This window comes from Camponotus vicinus, unplaced genomic scaffold (assembly GCF_025532165.1).
Source record: "Camponotus vicinus isolate PSW18456_S1 unplaced genomic scaffold, iyCamVici1.0 SCAF_6, whole genome shotgun sequence".
In the NCBI taxonomy this organism is placed as follows: domain Eukaryota; kingdom Metazoa; phylum Arthropoda; class Insecta; order Hymenoptera; family Formicidae; genus Camponotus; species Camponotus vicinus.
Genome location: NW_028141978.1, coordinates 17,882,665 through 17,904,218, shown reverse-complemented (window position 1 = coordinate 17,904,218; position 21,554 = coordinate 17,882,665). Strand labels below are relative to the sequence as shown.

The following is a 21,554-nucleotide window of genomic DNA, read 5'->3' as shown; positions in this document are numbered from 1 at the left end:
CTGCAAGGATTGTCGGTACGGATTTTATCGAAATTATGCATTAAAACATAATTATTTCCACGGGTTCTTCGAGGGACCGTTTACACCGTTTAGGTGCTGTCACTGCGGCACGGAGGTAACGGTGATAAGATCTGTCCTAGACTGCAAGGATTGTTACCAGGAATATTGTCATACGTTCCGTACCCTCAAGAGACAAGGATATGATGTAGATAATATGTCCATCATAGTATATAATACTGACCGAATGGAAATATGGAAGATACATTTTTTACCATCTGAACCTCCTAGTATAGAAGAGCAACGAGAGGAGTTGCTGGAACCTTATTACATGCTGCCTACTCAGAGCGAAAATTCGGCGACGCGTAACGAACTCTTCTTTCAAGAAACATAATTTGTAAGTAACTTTCAATTTATAATATATCAAAAGTTCTAAAATAAATTATTAAAAACTATTCAAATGTCTTTTTCTGTTCCAGGAGCGGCTCCACTCAGCCCGGCACATCGACCCCTTAGCATTCTAGGAGCGGCCTCCTCCTTAGCCCGGCGCACTCCCCCCAAATATATTATTCTTATTATTTTATTATTATATTATTATTATTTTTTTTTTAAATTTTAAATTTTATATTATTATATTATTATTTTATTAGACACACACACACACACACACACACACACACACACACAAATTGTATAATACACACACACACATTTTAAAATAAATGTTATATTTAGTATTGAAAAGAAATGTATTTATTTACGCGCCTCTCCTTGCGTTCCCATCCCTTGCGTCTCTCTTGCGCTAGTTGTAAGTATAGCAATATCGTTCTCTCTCTCTCTTTCGTACGCGCTATCGTTCTAACAATAAGTCTCGCGTTAGTTGTAAGTCTCGCGATATCTTCGTTCTCGCTCGCACGCGTTATCTTAGCTATTATCGTTCTCTCTCGCACACGTTGTTCTCGCGATATTATAGTTCTCTTTCGTATGCGTTCTCTTCGCGCTATTATCGTTCTCTCTCATTCACAAGCTCGTCGCTATCACTCACTTACCTTTGCGTCGTCCTGCTCCCACCTATGTGGCATCTTATAATGCGTCGTCCTTGTCCCACGTTGACGCCATCCTTGTCACATGTTGATGATGTCACGTGTCATCCTTGTCGCACTGTCCTCTTCACACACTTTACGCTATCCTTTTCAAACCAGTGCACCGTCCTTCTCACACGTGGACACATCGCGGGCCCGCCGCGGATCCCCCTTCTCCTCGCGGACCCCCTCGTCCATCGGTCGCGCCGCGGATCCCCCCTACCCGCGCGGACCCCCTCGTCCATCGCTCGCGCCGCGGATCCCCCTACCCGCGCGGACCCCCTCGTCCATCGGTCGCGCCGCGGATCCCCCCTACCCGCGCGGACCCCCTCGTCCATCGCTCGCGCCGCGGATCCCCCCTTCCCCGCGCGGACCCCCTCGTCCACCGGTCGCGCCGCGGATCCCCCCTACCCGCGCGGACACCCTCGTCCATCGCTCGCGCCGCGGATCCCCCCTTCCCCGCGCGGACCCCCTCGTCCATCGCTCGCGCCGCGGATCCCCCCTTCCCCGCGCGGACCCCCTCGTCCACCGGTCGCGCCGCGGACCTCCCCTACCCGCGCGTGACGTCATCATCCCCCGCACGTGACGTCATCATCCCCCGCACGTGACGTCATCATCCCCCGCATGTGACGTTGTCATCATCCCCCGCACGTGACGTCATCATCCCCCGCGTGACGTCACCCCCCCCCCCCCGCACGTGACGTCATCATCCCCCGCGTGACGTCACCCCCCCCCCCCCGCGCGACGTCATCCCGCGTGACGTCACCCCCCCCCGCGTGACGTCATCACCCCCCCCGTGACGTCACCCCCCCCCGCCGGTTCCCCCTCGCCCCTCACCCCCCCTCGGAGCCCCTGCGTTAGAAACCTCATAGTCTTACTACTGTTGTTTTTAAGAAAAAATATGTAATTGTTAATTGCAAATTACATATTTTTTTTTTAAACAATTATGTTTTTTGCTTATTACTTAATAATTATTGCGAATTTTGCAAAATGGTAGAGGACTTTTCTTCTTAGTTTGACCCAATCTATCATCACTTTTCGTTTGGTCCCTAACGAATCGGACACCCTGTATACAGGGTGCCGCAGACCACCCGTATCAGCCGAATATCTCAAAAACTGAGCGCGGCAGACAAAAATATTTCCAACAAAAGTTGTATGGTTTCGAGGGGGCCATAAGAGGGTATCATTGGTTTGCCTTGAAGAATTATTTGAAAGTCACATGAAGGTCACCTTCAATTTCTTAAATGGAACATTATACTTTTTATTGCATATTCTTGTAGCTTATTTCGAGGGCTTTCCAAAACACTACAATAAAATATTTTTCCCTCAACTACTTTTTGAGTTATAAGGCTTGAAATCATTTCTTAATTTTACATAAACCGTAAAATATCTTGTAAAATATCTTGTAAAATATTCATTTTTCGATTATCTTATCTTAATACTTTTATGTACAAAATAATGAGAGGAATCAATTGGTGTAAAGAAAACACATAGTTGTTTCGAAGAAAAATTATGTAATTTGCAATTAACAATTACATATTTTTTCTTCGAAACAACTATGTGTTTTCTTTACACCAATTGATTCCTCTCATTATTTTGTACATAAAAGTATGAAAGTAAGATAATCGAAAAATGAATATTTTTCAAGATATTTTACGGTTTATGTAAAATTAAGAAATGACTTCAAGCATTATAACTCAAAAAGTACTTGAGGGAAAAATATTTTATTATAGTGTTTTGGAAAGCCCTCGAGATAAGCTACAAGAATATGTAATAAAAAATAAGGGGTTCCATTTAAGAAATTGACGGTGACCATCACGTGACCTTCAAATGACTCTCCAAGGTCAAATCATTGCCACCATCTTATGGCCCCCTTCAAGGTACACAACTTTTGTCTGAAACATTTCTTTCTAAAGTACATAGTTTATGAAATATTCGACCGTATCGGGACTTTTGGGACACCCTGTATATATACATATATATTTATTTATTTATTTATTTATTTATTTATTATTTACATATTTATATATACTTATTTATTTATTATATTATAATTTTTCCATTTGTTTTTCTTATGGTTTTAATAAATGTATCAATATTTTCATGAACATTTTATAAAATTAATTAACAAGAGGAAGCAAAAAACATTAAAGGAAAAGCTGAATCTCATAATGAGTTATGTTGCAGTAAGTGTATATGAGAATAAATTTTTAATAATTCATATATTTCTCTCAATAAATATAACTTTATATATATATATATATATATATATATATACATATATACAGTACACGTCAATGATTCGTTTGGTTTCCCTAGCGAGAATTGGTAATATCCATCCTTTGCTAATGCATAGGATTCTTATACATTAGCAAAGGATAGATATTACCAACCCTCGCTAGGGAAACGGAACGAATCATTGACGCATACTGTACATATGTACATATATATTGTTTTTTTATAGAAGCTTGTCGGAATGACATAAAAAAATTACACGATTCTTGATTACAATCCAACAATTGTTGTTAGATGTACATCCACATTCTTCACAATAAAACACAGTAAATTTGAACTTACCGATTGAAACGCCTGAAGCCCTAAAGGAATTTAATAAATTGATAACACAAGATTCCATATCTTTATTGCAATATGTAAGTACCTTTTATCAATTAAATTTAAAAATAAAATATATAATATTCAAAATTAAATCCTTTTCCAAAAAAAACTAATTAGAATTATAGGAGGAAAAAATGCGGAACAACATGTAAGAAACGCACTAAAACTTACTCTAACTGATCATATAGCTTACAAACTCTCATGGACAGGACAAAAAAATACCATTGAAACGAGATGCATGAAATTTGTTGACGTCATCATCGGTATGTTTTTCTTATATATATATATATATATATATATATATATATATATAATACATTAATAAATGATAAAAATGACAATGAAGAACCAAAGCACGATAGGTAGAGCAAACAAAAAAGGGAATATTTCTGTTTCTCTTTATTAATATAATTCTAATTATTACAATGTTTTACAATAATTATAAGTATACAGTCAGTTGTTCGCAGCTGTATACATTAATGTTAATAACTGATTGTACACTTAAAATTATTGTAAAATATTGTAAATATAATTAAAATTATATTAATAAAAAGAAAAAGAAACAAAAGTTATCCTTCTTTGTGCGCTCTACCTACCACGCCTTGACTCTTACTTGCCATAATATAATAAAAAATTTATGATTTTAATAATTTAATAATTTTAATTTTTTATTATAAAATGTTTTTAGAAATCATCGAAAGTGGAAAAATTTCGGCTTAACTTCCGAATAGCCCCTACCTCCGAATTTGATGAAACTTCCAGCATTTGAAGACTATAACAGAACACATTCACACCATAAAGGATTTTTTGCGGAAACGAGTAGAAGCAAAGAAACTCAAAAAAGAAAGTTTTTATATATTTCGCAAGAGATACTTATATAAATATCAGAAACGTATATATATATATATACACACACACACACACACGCGGGGGGTGCAAGGAGGGCCTCCGGCCCCCCTCCTGCAGCCACCCCGCCGGTAGGCAAGGTACTTAATCTTAACTTTAAACCTAAATTTCAATTAACTTATACAACTTAACTTAAACTTAAGTTAAGTTGTATAAATTAATTAAAATTTAGGTTTGAAGTTAAGATTAGGTACCTTGCCTACCGGCGGGGTGGTTGCGGGAGGGGGGCCGAAGGCTCCCCTTGCACCCCCCGTGTGTGTGTGTGTATATACATTTCTGATATTTATATATAAATTTAAGTTGTATAAGTTAATTGAAATTTAGGTTTAAAGTTAAGATTAGGTACCTTGCCTACCGGCGGAGTGGTTGCGGGAGGGGGGCCGAAGGCCCCCCTTGCACCCCCCGCGTGTGTGTGTGTGTATGTGTGTGTGTATATATACGTTTCTGATATTTATATAAGTATCTTTTGCGAAATATATGAAAACTTTCTTTTTTCTTTGCTTCTACTCGTTTCCGCAAAAAATCCTTTATGGTGTGAATGTGTTCTGTTATAGTCTTCAAATGCTGGAAGTTTCATCAAATTCGGAGGTAGGGGCTATTCGGAAGTCTTACCAAAATTTCTTCCCATTCCATTCAAAATGTTGTAAAAAATTGGCTACAGCATGCGAGAGATAGAATAAACCAAAATGTTAAAAAACATGAAAAAAAAGAGAATTAAAATGAAGAATATATATATTATTTAAAAAGATGTTAGAAGTTATATATTATTAATTTTCTAAAGATAATATATAATATATTATTAAAAAGTTACATATATTATTATAAAGTTATATACAGGGTGACCCATTTTAACTTAGGCAGCCAAATAACTCGAAAAATAAGCAAGATAGAGAAAAATGTTTTAGACAAAAGTTGTATGGGCCATAAGATGGTATCATTGGTTTGACCTTGAAGAGTCATTTGAAGGTCACGTGAAGGTCACTTCAATTTTTTTAAATGGAACATCCTATATATTTTTGTACATTCTTGTAGCTCATCTCGAGAGCTTTCCAAAACACTATAATTAAGTACATTTTCGTTAAGTACTTTTTGAGTTATGAGGCTTGAAATAATTTCTTAATTTTACATAAACCGTAAAATATCTTGTAAAATATTCATTTTTCGATTACCTTACCTTAATAGTTTTATGTACAAAATAATGAGAGGAATCAATTGGTGTAAAGAAAACACATAGTTGTTTCGAAGAAAAAATATGTAATTTGCAATTAACAATTCCATATTTTTTCTTAAAAACAACTATGTGTTTTCTTTACACCAATTGATTCCTCTCATTATTTTGTACATAAAAGTATTAAGGTAAGATAATCGAAAAATGAATATTTTACAAGATATTTTACGGTTTATGTAAAATTAAGAAATTATTTCAAGCATCATAACTCAAAAAGTACTTAACGGAAAGGTACTTAATTATAGTGTTTTGGAAAGCTCTCGAAATAAGCTACAAGAATGTACAAAAATATATAGGGTATTCCATTTAAAAAAATTGAAGTGACCTTCACGTGACCTTCAAATAACTCTTCAAGGTCAAACCAATGATACCATCTTATGGCCCCCTCGAAACCATACAACTTTTGTCTAAAACATTTTTCTCTATCTTGCTTATTTTTCGAGTTATTTGGCTGCCTAAGTTAAAATGGGTCACCCTGTATATATATATATATATATATATATATATATATATATATATATATTACTAACAATAAGTTATATATATTATTAACCTTAAGAAAGATGTTATATATATTATTAAAAACGATATATAATATTTTTTAAATACATTCAAAATTTTCAAAAATTTACATAAAAATTATTGTAATTAAAAAAGTATGTGGTTCTTTGTTATAATAAAGAAAATTTTTGCAAAAGAGTTATATACAAAATGTTATTTATTACATCAAAAGTACATAAAAATAAAATATCATAAGTAAATAAATAAAATGCTAATAGCAATTCTTAACGGTAACATTTTTTTGACATTTATAAGAAATTAGATTATAGTATTCTTTTAGATGTCATTTATGAGAAATCAGATTATAGTATTCGTTTAGATGTCATTTATGAGAAATCAGATTATAGTATTCTTTTAGATGTCATTTATGAGAAATCAGATTATAGTATTCGTTTAGATGTCATTTATGAGAAATCAGATTATAGTATTCTTTTAGATGTCATTTTGTGTGATGTCTTTTTTTCCTCTAAAATCTACGCATTAGAGAACTTATTGACATCATTATGTTATCACTCGGATGACGTTGTCGGATGTCCATTTCTTAAACCTAAATACTTTAAGAACTTTTTTTGATAACTTATTGCTCACTGAGTACTAATTTGCAAATCACGGATCCAGCTTGCATCGAGTGTCAGGAAGGAATCGATTTACAAAGCATGAGAATCTTTTAAGCGAGAGCTAATATTATAGTCTCCGCTAATAGAATCTTGTGATCTGTAATGGAATGACCAACGCTCATTCATTAATTTGCAGTATTTGTTGACGCAATAATGACTTTGTATTGTCGACGTGTTAAATGATTGAGTATATTTGTATTGTTATTCAGTTAGTGAATACATCAGGGAAGACAGTGCTTTAGCATGTCATACCTAGATGCAGCGTATTGCATATTATCTGTACCACGATAAAAAAATCTTATTTTCTATTTTGTTCTTAACCTATTTATCAACTTTACAATTATATTGGAATATATATATATATATATATGGATTAAAATGGGCCACCCTGTATATATATATATATATATATATATATATATATATATATATATATATACAGGGTGGCCCATTTTAATCCATCCAGTCGAATATCTCGAAAACCAAGCCCGGGAGAGAAAAATGTTTCAGACAAAAGTTATTTGGTTTCGAGGGGGCCATAAGATGGTACCATTGGTTTGACCTTGAAGAGTTATTTGAAGGTCACATGAAGGTCACCTTTAATTTATTAAATGGAACACCCTATATATTTTTGCACATTCTTGTAGCTTATCTCGAGAGCTTTCCAAAACACTATAATTAAGTATCTTTTTGTTAAGTACTCATTGAGTTATGAGGCTTGAAATAATTTCTTAATTTTACATAAACCGTAAAATATCTTGTAAAATATTCATTTTTCAATTATCCTACCTTAATACTTTTACGTACAAAATAATGAGAGGAATCAATTGGTGTAAAGAAAACACATAGTTGTTTTGAAGAAAAAATATGTAATTTGCAATTAACAATTCCATATTTTTTCTTAAAAACAACTATGTGTTTTCTTTACACCAATTGATTCCTCTCATTATTTTGTACATAAAAGTATTAAGGTAAGATAATCGAAAAATGAATATTTTACAAGATATTTTACGGTTTATGTAAAATTAAGAAATTATTTCAAGCCTCATAACTCAAAAAGTACTTAACGAAAAGATACTTAATTATAGTGTTTTGGAAAGTTCTCGAGATAAGCTACAAGAATGTGCAAAAATATATAGGGTGTTCCATTTAAAAAAATTGAAGTGACCTTCACGTGACCTTCACGTGACCTTCAAGTGAATCTTCAAGGTCAAACCAATGGTACCATCTTATCATCCCTATCACCCTTCGAAACCAAACAACTTTTGTCTGAAACATTTTTCTCTCCCGGGCTTGGTTTTCGAGATATTCGACTGGATGGATTAAAATGGGCCACCCTGTATATATATATATATATATATATATATATATATATATATATATACAGGGTGATTCATTTTAATCTTAACAGGCAAATATTTTGAAAAATATGCGAGATACAAAAAAATGTTTCAGACAAAAGTTATATGGTTTTAAGGGAGACATAAGATGATGTCATTAATTTGACCTTAAATAGTTACTTGAAGGTCACGTGAAGGTCACCCTCAATTTTTTAAATGGAACTGCCTATTTTTTATTACATATTCTTGTAGCTTATCTCGAGAGCTTTCCAAAACACTATAATTAAGTTAGTTTTTATTAAGTACTTTCCGAGTTATGAGGCTTGAAATCGGTTCTTAATTTTACATAAACCGTAAAATATCTTGTAAAATATTCATTTCTCGATTACCTCACTTTAATACTTTTATGTACAAAATAATGAGAGGAATCAATTGGTGTAAAGAAAACACATAGTTATTTTTAAGAAAAAATATGTAATTGTTAATTGCAAATTAAATAATCCTTCTCGTTATTATAAAGAACTTTCGATTAATTGTTTAGTGTGGATCTCTGTCCCTTAGAACGTAATATCTACGTTCAATTTGAGTGAAAGTACGATCTATCGAAAAAATCATTTTTCAAGAAATTACAGCGATACATCGAACAAAGTAATAATAACTATTCTTTGGTGTTGTGTGAAAACAGATTTCGGGATGTCAAATAAACAGTGTTAGAGAAAATTCGCGAAAGAGAGGGGTATTTAGTGGGTAGGGAGTACCGAGTTGGTAATTCGACTTGGTACTTAAGTCCCACATAACTCACCGGACCGCCCGGTGAGTATGCATAAAATGCATTTTCCCCTCTCTCGTAAAAAAAACAGTACAATTTAAAAAAGTAATAATTAAAGCGAAAATGTATAATAATAAAAAGTAAATAATAATTTAAGTAAGAATAATAATGACTTAAAGTGAGTAAGCAAATGAGAGAGAGAGAAATGAAATGCCTAATGATCAAGCGAGAATACCCAGACAGCAGATTTTTCATAATATGTTCATAAAGAGCTCATATTTTTTATCTCTTTATGATTTGCATTAAATAAATTCAAAATGTGATTTAAAAATGTTACTTTTCTAAGCTCTTGAACACTAAATCATAAGCAGCTCATTATGAGTTCTCATATATGATCTTGTATAACATTCATACAGTGATCAGAAAAATGTCATTTTGATATCAGAAATTTTCATGATCATCGATGATCGACCCAGACAGCAGGGAGACATCTTATAGTAACTCTTTATGAGTTACACAAATTTTTATGAGTTCTTCAATTTTTTTAAAAAAGAGATGCTAAGGTGCTCGGATTGTAATCTTATACGCCACCTAAATGGACACTTTGTGAGCTGGTTATAATGAGTTCTTTAAGAATAGTATTATAAACTTATTCTGAGGACGAGATCGTAGAAAAGTTAGTTGTGCACATTATTGCAAATTGTAAAAATTTCGGTAATTAAGAAAATTTGTGCAATTTATAATAGGTTTTTGATGATTTTCTAAATATTTCTATATTTATTTTAAATTCAGTTTGTCAAAAATTAAACTGATAAATAGTTATATCAGGAAGAGGATGTGGTTCACACAAAATTATGCTGCGTAGCACATGTATGTGGTTCTCTCTGCTTGTATGCGTATGAGCAGTATCCTCTTTCTGGCACTACTGCTCATAAAAGGAAAAAAATATACTTTAAATCTTATGTGTTAATTACTAGTTCTTTATATACATTTCATGATAAATATTGAATACGAGTTAAGTTAAGAGTGGCTCACCGCATAGCGGCAAGCAAAGAAACACGTGCCACATTTCTGATATCAAAATGATATTTTTCTGACTACTGTATGAAACCTATCAAAATGATATTTTTCTGAAACTGTATGACCTGTTATAATAGGTTCATATGTGGGAACTCATAATCAGCTACTTATGATTTAGTTCAAGGGCTTAAAAAAGTAATATTTTTAGATCACATCTTGAATTCATTTAATGCAAATCATAAAGAAGTCAAAAATATGAGCTCTTTATGAACATATTATGAAAAGTCTGCTGTCTGGGGAATGTATGCGTAATTCATATATATAGTAAATACAGTGATGGGAAAAAGTTCCGGAACGGTTAAATAACTTTTGAACGGTTCAAGATAAAGGGCTAAAATTTATATAAGTTCAATGGGACTATAATATCGATCGTTTAACGACAAAACCCCTCATCCAGCCCCCAATGGGAGGCAGGGGACGACGGGGGGGCGAATTTTTGTAATGGCACGGGGGGTCGAGTGACGGCTCATTTGAAAGTGTTTTTCAAGACGAATACAACGGATTTTGGAAAAGTTCGCTACGATTTTTTTTCGCGGACTTATGATGATTTAAAAGTAGTTGGTTGCGACAGCCCACGAACGGACGGGAATAAATATATGTGTATATATGTGTATATATATATATATATATATATATATATATATACAGGGTGATTCAAAATAACCCCTGTGTCCCTGAAATGACATATTCTTGAATCAATTCTAAGACGATTTTTCCTTCGGCAAAATTTCGTCCGAAGCTCAGTTTTTGAATTATTAAAGGAAGTAGTTAACGTATGACGGGTCGAATACAAGAGGCAGGCAAGGGTGGCGCGATTCACCGTCAGACGCGGGAGCTTACGCGGGGCGCCTGCTGCGATCAGCTGATCGCTATACACATACAGACACACATGCGAACACATACATTCTCTCTCTGTCTGTCTGTCTGTCTGTCTGTCTGTCTCTCTCTCTCTCTCTCTCTCTCTCTCTCTCATTCGCTCACTCACCTGTAAATTTTTTTTTTTACGAGAGAGGGGAAAATGCATTTTATGCATACCCACCGGTCGATCCAGTGAGTTATGTGGGACTCGAGTACCAAGTCTAATTACCAACTCGGTACTCCCTATCCACTAAAAACCCCTCTCTTTTCACGAATTTCCTTTAACACACTGTCCCTCTGACTTCCCGAGATCTGTTTTCACATAACGTCAAAAAATAGTTATTATTACCTTGTTCGATGACTTTTGATGTATTGCTGTAATTGCTTGAAGGAGAAATGAATTTTCCGATAGATCGTACGTTCTCTCAAATTTAACGTAGATATCACGTTGCAAAAGACAAGAAATCCACACTAAATTATTAACTGAAAGTTTTTCTTCTTTCATGAACTGTATTCTTTTATTAAACTTTAACGTAATCACATTTATTTACTCACTCGATGAGACGAGAAATTTACTAATGACTCTATCACTAATCACTATTAATCACTGTCGAATAATAATTGTTGGCGATTAAAAATCACTCGATGAAAGAAACACGCGCGGACACGTTACTACACGACGCGACAATGCGACGATAATTACGACTCGGCGACTGCAAGCAGTTTTTTGTCATGGTAGGTTGCGGTAGGTTAAGGTACTACTGGCGCTATCGAACGCGATCATGTGTTCGATTGAAGAATGCGGTAAACATAATAAACATTTAAGATATTAATATTATTATTATGTTAAATGTTTATTATGTTTACCGCATTCTTCAATCGAACACATGATCGCGTTCGATAGCGCCAGTAGTACCTTAACCTACCGCAACCTACCATGACAAAAAACTGCTTGCAGTCGCCGAGTCGTAATTATCGTCGCATTGTAGCGTCGTGTAGTAACGTGTCCGCGCGTGTTTCTTTCATCGAGTGATTTTTAATCGCCAACAATTATTATTCGACAGTGATTAATAGTGATTAGTGATAGAGTCATTAGTAAATTTCTCGTCTCATCGAGTGAGTAAATAAATGTGATTACGTTAAAGTTTAATAAAAGAATACAGTTCATGAAAGAAGAAAAACTTTCAGTTAATAATTTAGTGTGGATTTCTTGTCTTTTGCAACGTGATATCTACGTTAAATTTGAGAGAACGTACGATCTATCGGAAAATTCATTTCTCCTTCAAGCAATTACAGCAATACATCAAAAGTCATCGAACAAGGTAATAATAACTATTTTTTGACGTTATGTGAAAACAGATCTCGGGAAGTCAGAGGGACAGTGTGTTAAAGGAAATTCGTGAAAAGAGAGGGGTTTTTAGTGGGTAGGGAGTACCGAGTTGGTAATTCGACTTGGTACTCGAGTCCCACATAACTCACTGGATCGACCGGTGGGTATGCATAAAATGCATTTTCCCCTCTCTCGTAAAAAAAAAAAAAAAAAAAAAAAAAATTACAGGTGAGTGAGCGAATGAGAGAGAGAGAGAGACAGACAGACACACAGACAGACAAACAGAGAGAGAATGTATATGTTCGCATGTGTCTGTATGTGTATAGCGATCAGCTAATCGCAGCAGGCGCCCCGCGTAAGCTCCCGCGTCTGACGGTGAATCGCGCCACCCTTGCCTGCCTCTTGTATTCGACCCGTCATACGTTAACTACTTCCTTTAATAATTCAAAAACTAAGCTTCGGACGAAATTTTGCCGAAGGAAAAATCGTCTTAGAATTGATTCAAGAATATGTCATTTCAGGGACACAGGGGTTATTTTGAATCACCCTGTATACACTCAGTTCCAAAAAAAGCGGTACACTTGAAATTTGAAAAAAAATCACCAAATTTCAAATGACGATAACTTTGTAAATAATAAAGATAGAAAGGTCTATAAAAAATGAAAATAAAGCTTGAAATCTCTACTTTAAAACTAGGTTCTCCGAAATGAATTGCGAGATAACATTTTTAAAAATGACGGATGACGAAACGAGAACATGCAAAATTGAAAAATAATTGTTTGAGTTTGCCATGACACGTGGCGAGAATCAAATGTCGCAGGTCAATGGGATCAAAAGCATATGATAGTACAGAGATTCCTCTTTAAAATGCTTTTTTGTTCATCTCGATACGATGATTTTTCACCGAGTTATATACATTTGAAGAAAAAAGCGGCTTTTTGAGTTGCCACAGCCGCATCGCGTAAGCTCTTTCACGTAAGACGGACGGGTGAGAGATTTATGCCGCTGCGTGTACGCTAGCAAATTTGATTGTTTCTTTTGTATGTAATAAAATGGGCAATTGATACTAACGTTGTTTCAATTGTAACTGAGCAGTCATCAATCTTTTATCATTAACATCCTTGATTAATTACAATGTCACCTTGTGGTATACAAACACACACACACACACACACACACCACAAGGAAGGTTTGGAGTCTTAAAATACTGTGGAGTTGACGAACCACGGGGTCCTTATCCTTGTGGTATACAAACACACACACACACACCACAAGAAGGGTTTGGAGTCTTAAAATATTGTGGAGTTAACGAATCACAAGGTTCTTATTCTTCCAATTCAGCGTTATTAAAAATTCAAAATTGAATGTTTCAGCATCTAATACAGCTAGCAAGATTTTTAAAAAAGCATTTTAAAAGTCCGGATGTCTACTTTTTGAAATTTTATATCGCAATTATGTGCGATAATTTTTTTAAAACGACGGATGACAAAACGAGATTATGCAAAATTGAAAAATAATTGTTTAAGTTTGCCATGACACATGGCGAGAATCAAATGTCGCAGGTCAGTGGAGTCAAAAGCATATGATAGTACAGAGATTCCTCTTTAAAATGCTTTTTTGTTCATCTCGATACGATGATTTTTCGCCGAGTGATACGCATTTGGAGTAAAAAGTCGCTTTTTTCTTCAAATGCGTATAACTCGGTAGCAAACTCAAACAATTATTTTTCAATTTTGCATGTTCTCGTTTCGTCATCCGTCATTTTTAAAAATGTTATCTCGCAACATTTCGGAGAACCTAGGTTTAAAGTAGAGATTTCAAGCTTCATTTTCATTTTTTATAGACCTTTCTATCTTTATTATTTACAGTTATCGTCATTTTGAAATTTGGTGATTTTTTTCCAAATTTCAAGTGTACCGCTTTTTTTGGAACTGAGTGTGTATATATATATATATATATACAGGGTAGGCCATTTTAATCTTCGGACGTAAATATCTCGTATAGTAAGCAAGATGGAAAAAAATGTTTAAAACAAAAGTTTTTTGACTATGAGGGGGACATAAGATGGTGTCATTGATTTGACCTTGTGTAATCATTTGAAGGTCACGTAAAGGTTACCTTCAATTTTTTAAATGGAACCTGCTATTTTTCATTACATATTCTTATAGCTTATCTCAAGAGTTTTCTAAAACACTATAATTAAGTACATTTTCGTTAAGAACTTTTTGAGTTATAAGGCTTGAAATAATTTCTTAATTCTACATAAACCGTAAAATATCTTGTAAAATATTCATTTTTCGATTATCTTACCTTAATACTTTTATGTACAAAATAATGAGAGGAATCAATTGGTGTAAAGAAAACACATAGTTGTTTTTAAGAAAAAATATGGAATTGTTAATTGCAAATTACATATTTTTTCTTCGAAACAACTATGTGTTTTCTTTACACCAATTGATTCCTCTCATTATTTTGTACGTAAAAGTATTAAGGTAAGATAATCGAAAAATGAATATTTTACAAGATATTTTACGGTTTATGTAAAATTAAGAAATTATTTCAAGCCTCATAACTCAAAAAGTACTTAACGAAAAGGTACTTAATTATAGTGTTTTGGAAAGCACTCGAGATAAGCTATAAGAATATGTAATGAAAAATAGCAGGTTCCATTTAAAAAATTGAAGGTAACCTTTACGTGACCTTCAAATGATTACATAAGGTCAAATCAATGACACCATCTTATGTCCCCCTCATAGTCAAAAAACTTTTGTTTTAAACATTTTTTTCCATCTTGCTTACTATACGAGATATTTACGTCCGAAAATTAAAATCGCCTACCCTGTATATATATATATATATATATATATATATATATATATATATACAGGGTGGGCCATTTTAATCTATGCACCCAAATTTCTTTGTACCTAAGACAGATACGGAAAAATGATTCAGACAAAAGTTTTATGGTTTCGAGGGGGCCATAAGATGGTATCATTGGTTTGACCTTGAAGAGTTATTTGAAGGTCACATGAAGGTCAACTTCAATTTCTTAAATGGAACCTACTATTTGTCATTGCATATTCTTGTAGCTTATCTCGAGAGCTTTCCAAAACACTATAATTAAGTACCTTTTCATTAAGTACTTCTTGAGTTATGAGGCTTGAAATAATTTCTTAATTTTACATAAACCGTAAAATATCTTGTAAAATATTCATTTTTCGATTATCTTACCTTAATACTTTTATGTACAAAATAATGAGAGGAATCAATTGGTGTAAAGAAAACACATAGTTGTTTTTAAGAAAAAATATGGAATTGTTAATTGCAAATTCCATATTTTTTCTTCAAAACAACTATGTGTTTTCTTTACACCAATTGATTCCTCTCATTATTTTGTACGTAAAAGTATTAAGGTAAGATAATCGAAAAATGAATATTTTACAAGATATTTTACGGTTTATGTAAAATTAAGAAATTATTTCAAGCCTCATAACTCGAAAAGTACTTAACGAAAAGGTACTTAATTATAGTGTTTTGGAAAGCTCTCGAGATAAGCTACAAGAATATGCAATGAAAAGTAGTAGGTTCCATTTAAGAAATTGAAGGTGACCTTTATGTGACCTTCAAATGACTATCCAAGGTCAAATTTTTGCCACCATCTTCTGTCCCCCTCGATGTCAAGCAACTTTTATTTGAAATATTTTCTTGTACATTCAAAAATAAAAAAATTATTGGGGTGGGTAACTTAAAATGGCTCACCCTGTATATTATATTATATTCAATTTATAATTCCTCATTATCAGATTCGGGATCTGTTAAATCTTCATCCAATAATTGTTTAGCTTCGTCAAAAAATGCAATTTTCTTTCTCGTAGAAAGTTTTGTCAATGAGGAAATAAATGGGTCCGATGATGTAAGAAGCCTCTGAAATAAATCTTGATTACAATTTATTCTCGAATTCTTTCGAGTGTGAAATTGCCGGAACATTTTGTAATCTTTATTCTTGGCTTCTTGCGCTTCTTCTGATAATTGTCCTGAAAATTAAGGATTTTTAACTAAAATTGAACTATTGTAATAATTTAAAGATATGCCCATGTTATGTGATGCGTTTTGAAAAAATAAATACTTACCAATCGGTAAAAGTGCATGACGAATTACTTCAGCGCCATGAATTAAAATTTTATGAACGCTTGTGGGCATGTAAAACCATGGATAAAGTTCTAAGAAAAGTTTTGCAGTCTCCATACCATAATTTTGAAATTTTTTTATGTTTATATTACGCCCACTTGCTATTACCGATAAAATATTTTTAAATCGATTGATTAAATTAACATCAATTCCAGTTATTTGTGCTGATTTTTCTGCGTGTTTGAAGAAACACCGAGCGGTATTTCCGTCATTAGTTGTACCATGACCTACATTGTACATAACATTAAATTTTTCTATGTACATATACCGCTTTAAATTTAAAGTTATTAATTTTTATTTATTTCATAGAGAAAAAGGTTAGCGATTAAGGATATACGTATATTACATTCGTGGATATATAAGGATATACATATTTATATACATATTTGTATACATATTTATATATTAATATAAGGATATACATACATATAAGGATAATATACATATAAGGATATACACACATATAAGGATAATATACATATAAGGATATACATATTTATATACATATTTATATATTAGGATATACATACACTACCGCTCAAAAGTATTTGGCCACCTAGGTAAATTGTGTTTAAATGACTATAAATAAATAAAAATCATTCATTTATATTAATCTATATATTTAATATCAAAATATACAAAAATTTTAAATTTTTGATTCATCCATGTGTCCTCCTTTATTTTTTATGACGGCTTCACAAAGTCTCGGCAATCTTCTTATTAATTTTTCTAAAGTTTCTTTAGATATTTTTTGCCACTCTTGTTGTAATATTCTCCATAGGTCTTCCTGGGATGTTGGACAACATTTTCGAACCTGCCTATCTAGTTGATCCCACAGTAACTCTATAGGATTCAGGTCAGGTGATTGGGGGGGCCATACCATAACTTTCAGTTTGTGTTGGTTTTCTAGCTGCTTCAAATATGTTGAGCACAGCTTTGATTTATGTTTGGGATCATTAACCTGTTGGAAAATCAAGTTTTTCCCAATTAACCGGGTGCCAGAAGGAACTACATTATTTTTTATGATTTTTTTATATTGCTCTTTTCGGAGAATTCCCTCTATTTTTATTAAATCTCCCACGGTTGATCCACCAAAACACCCCCACACCATCACAGAACCTCACCGTGTTTAACAGAGGCCACTGTGCAGTTGTCCGCTACCCTCTCATTGAGATATCGGCGAACAAAGACGCGTCTCTTTGTACCGAAAATTTCAAATTTTGACTCATCACTCCAAAGAACATTGTTCCAATCTTCCAAAGTCCAATTTTTATGTTGCCGAGCCCAATCAAGTCTCTTTTTCTTATTTATAACTTTTAAAAGTGGTTTTGATACTGCCACACATCCTTTCAGGCCTGCATTCAAAAGTCGTCTTTTTACGGTGGACACACTAACAGGATTATTGTGACTCTCATTGACGCGTGCTGTTATTTCAGGTGCAGTGAGGCGCCTGTTACGTTTGCTTTGCATTATAATATTTCTATCTTCCGCAGAAGTCGTTGCTTTTGGTCTGCCTTGGCGAGGATTGTTGATAATGGTACCCTTAGTTATAAATTTCTTCACATTGTAGTCAACAGTTTGTCTTGGTATGTTCAATTCTGTTGCGATTTGTCTATTATTCTTTCCGGCCTTATGAAGTCCGACAATTATGCCTCTCTTCTCTTCAGATAATATTCTTTTTTTTACCGTTTTAATATCACGTGGAGGAAAAAAAACAGAAAATTATTTTTGCAAAATATGCGTCGAGAGATGTGTTTTCTGTTCAAATGGCAGCAGATAACTGACGCAAATCTATATCCGTTACATTCTAAAATATCAAATAAACAAAAAAATTCCATGAAACACGCGCCTTTGTAGTAAAAATTTAAAAGTATTCATTCTAGGAAAAGAGCCATAGGCCCGTATTCATAATCGAGTCTCAAGTTAACACTTAAGATGATCTTGACCAAGTCTGTCTTATTCAGTCGAGATCGTCTTAAGATTGGTAGATTTCATAGTTGTGAAATAAGATAATCTTCACGAAGAAATTTTCGCTCAAGTAAATCTTATTTGATTTGAGATCTACTTGATGAAGACATACTTAAGAGCATACTTATCTCGACTCGGTTATTTCCGTAATATTTCTGCTAGTTCCTTCCAGTTCCTCCAATAGGAACATTGCATTCAAGGCGCAGTATGATTACCCATCTTCTGTTATAACTAACCATAGCCTTGTTTCGTAATTTTTAATAAATTAATAATAATATTCTTAATCTATTATTAATTCTTAATATAATTCCTAAAGTATAAAGAAGAAGAATTCAAGGTAAAATTTGTGATAATTATTTATTTAAGAATTTTTAAATTAAAATATAATTTTGTTTATAGAAATAATGTCGTGTAAAGAAAAAGCTAATAAGAGCAAACATTACACATCGATGGAAAAAAATGTATTTCTACAGATACTTGACAAATATAAACATGTAATTGAATTGAAAAAAATGGCACTACTTTAAAAGATAAAGATGTTGCATGGAGCGAAATATGCAATGAATATAATCAGTCAGCATTAATTTGCTGCGAGGTGAGTATAGCTAAAGAGAAAAGTGGTGATACAAATGATAAATTAACCTCTCCTTAAGCTGATGATACTTAACATATAAGCTCGAGTTTATTTAATTTTAATAACTGTAATCTTGTATAAACAAGATGAAAAATTATTGATTTATGCGTGTAATATATAATGTAGATATGCAGCCACTATGCGAGTGTTGTGCATCTATATAATATATTATATACGTAAATTAATAGCTTTTCATTCATAGTTTTTGATTTTATTTATATAATTATATATATTTATATATTCTAAATCAGGGTGCTACTTAATCTTCTTTTATGTTGGCTATTTCTTTTGATATTTCTAGTTTAATATCCTATAAAAAATGCATTTTATAATCCTATGTTTAATATCCCATAAAAAATATATTTGATATAATCATTTTGGTAATACAGAGAACTGTTCAGCAATTAAAAAAATTGTGGGCAAATTTAAAACAATGTCAAAGAGAAGCATTAATAAAAGAGAGACAATCGATCATGGCAACTGGTGGAGGACCACAAGAGGCAACGGTAGATATCGATCCTGACATTGCTATTATAGCACCTAATTTGATGAAGACCGCACCGGTATTATTCACATCCAATATGACAGACAAAGAAATTAATGGTATATATGTATACGTATATAACTAAATTAACTGTTAAATAAAGAACTGTTTAATAGAACACACACACACACAGACACACACGTTAGCTATTACAATGCAGTAGCACATATATATATTAGATATAGATAGATTTCATATATTAGATATAAATTTAATTTTATTATTTTATGCATTTCAGATAAACGTGATTATGTATTTGAAATATCGCCTGATGAAAGTGCAGAAATATTTTCGAATCTTGAAAATACACATTCGATATGCATAGAGGATGATAGTACTACTGCTTCGCAAAGTATTTATTATCTTTATTATAATTTTTCTATACAATATTATCAAATACAATTGTATTTAATACTATTTTCTTATGTTTTGCAAACATATTTGCAAACATATTTATTATTGTAGACGGCTGTAACAAAAAACTGATGACTTCACACAATACAGATACGCCACAAGTACAATCAAACAATGACGACAAAAAACTAAATATTTTCAAACGAAAAAGAAAAGATTTGGTGGAAATATCTAATGTAGAAGAGGAATTACGAATTCAAAGGATAAAGCAATTAATGACACAAGAAGAACAATTGATAAATATTAAATTAAACCACGAAAAAAATATAGCAATTATGAAAGAAATGCATTTAAAAGTATGTAACTTAATGCAATTAAAACATTTAGAAGAAGTACAAAAACTAGAGATAAAAATAAATGAATCAAAACTCAGAGCTATCAATTCAGAATATCAATTCACAGATAAAGAAAATATAGACTCACCTGTAAAGAAATAGATGGTGCTATAAAAATGCCACATATTAATGTTAATAATATCCTGTTAATGTTAGTAATATTCTGCATAATAATGTATAACTTCTATGTACATTTCATTTGTGATTTATGTTATTATTATATTTTAAGTTTTTTTGTTCTAAATATTTAATTTTGTTAAATGATACATATATATATAATTTATATGTATATATGAAAGAGAGAGAAAGAGACAATTTAATTTTATGTATTCTAAATCACATATGGAAAAAGTTTATAATATAATAGATATAAAATAAATGTTTCAAATGATAAAATAAATTGCATTTATTCTTCTTTAATTTCACATTTAACAGCACATTTAGTTAACCTCTTTAGTATATAAAAAGCTACTACAAATCAATTTTGTTGAGGGCTATAAATAAATATATTTTGTATCATCAATTATTGTATATTTAAACATAAAAAACAAAATTATCGAAACAATCGTTCAATAATGGCATTTCGTACAAGGAATCCATCTCCAGCTTGGTAATGAGGTGGAGGTACCGGAACTTCGTCATCTTCATTTTCTGCTTCTGCTGCTGCTTCTTCTTCTTCTATTTCCATATTATCATTGAATGTTAACGCAAGATTATGAAGAACAGCGCATGCTGTAACAATTGTTGTTGATGTTATTAATTTTGTTTGAAGGCCTTTTGATAAACAAGGAAATCTATGTTTCCAAATTCCGAAAGTCCTTTCGACAATTCTTCGTGTTCTCCCATGAATCATGTTATAACTGTAATAAAAATATAATTAAAAATATAATTACATATATTTGCACTAATATTATAATTGCTAGAATTAAAAATTTAAATTATATATGTATCAAACCTTATTTCTTCATCTCTGATGGGATTACCAATTGGTGTCAATAAAAATGGTAAAGAAGGGTAACCACCATCTCCAACTAGCATCCCGTCTAATTCACGTTGTCTGTATCGCATATAAATTCGTGAATTC

At 32.7% G+C, this 21,554-nt stretch overlaps 1 pseudogene across 1 annotated transcript; it reads left to right on the top strand.

The window, feature by feature from the left end:
- The first annotated feature begins 18,809 nt into the window (after window positions 1-18,809).
- Window positions 18,810-20,625, top strand: LOC145973440 (uncharacterized; annotated as a pseudogene). Its single transcript, XR_014439476.1, has 5 exons — window positions 18,810-18,880; window positions 18,943-19,138; window positions 19,567-19,780; window positions 19,960-20,073; window positions 20,187-20,625. The product of XR_014439476.1 is annotated as an uncharacterized LOC145973440 (transcript).
- The last annotated feature ends 929 nt before the right edge of the window (window positions 20,626-21,554 follow it).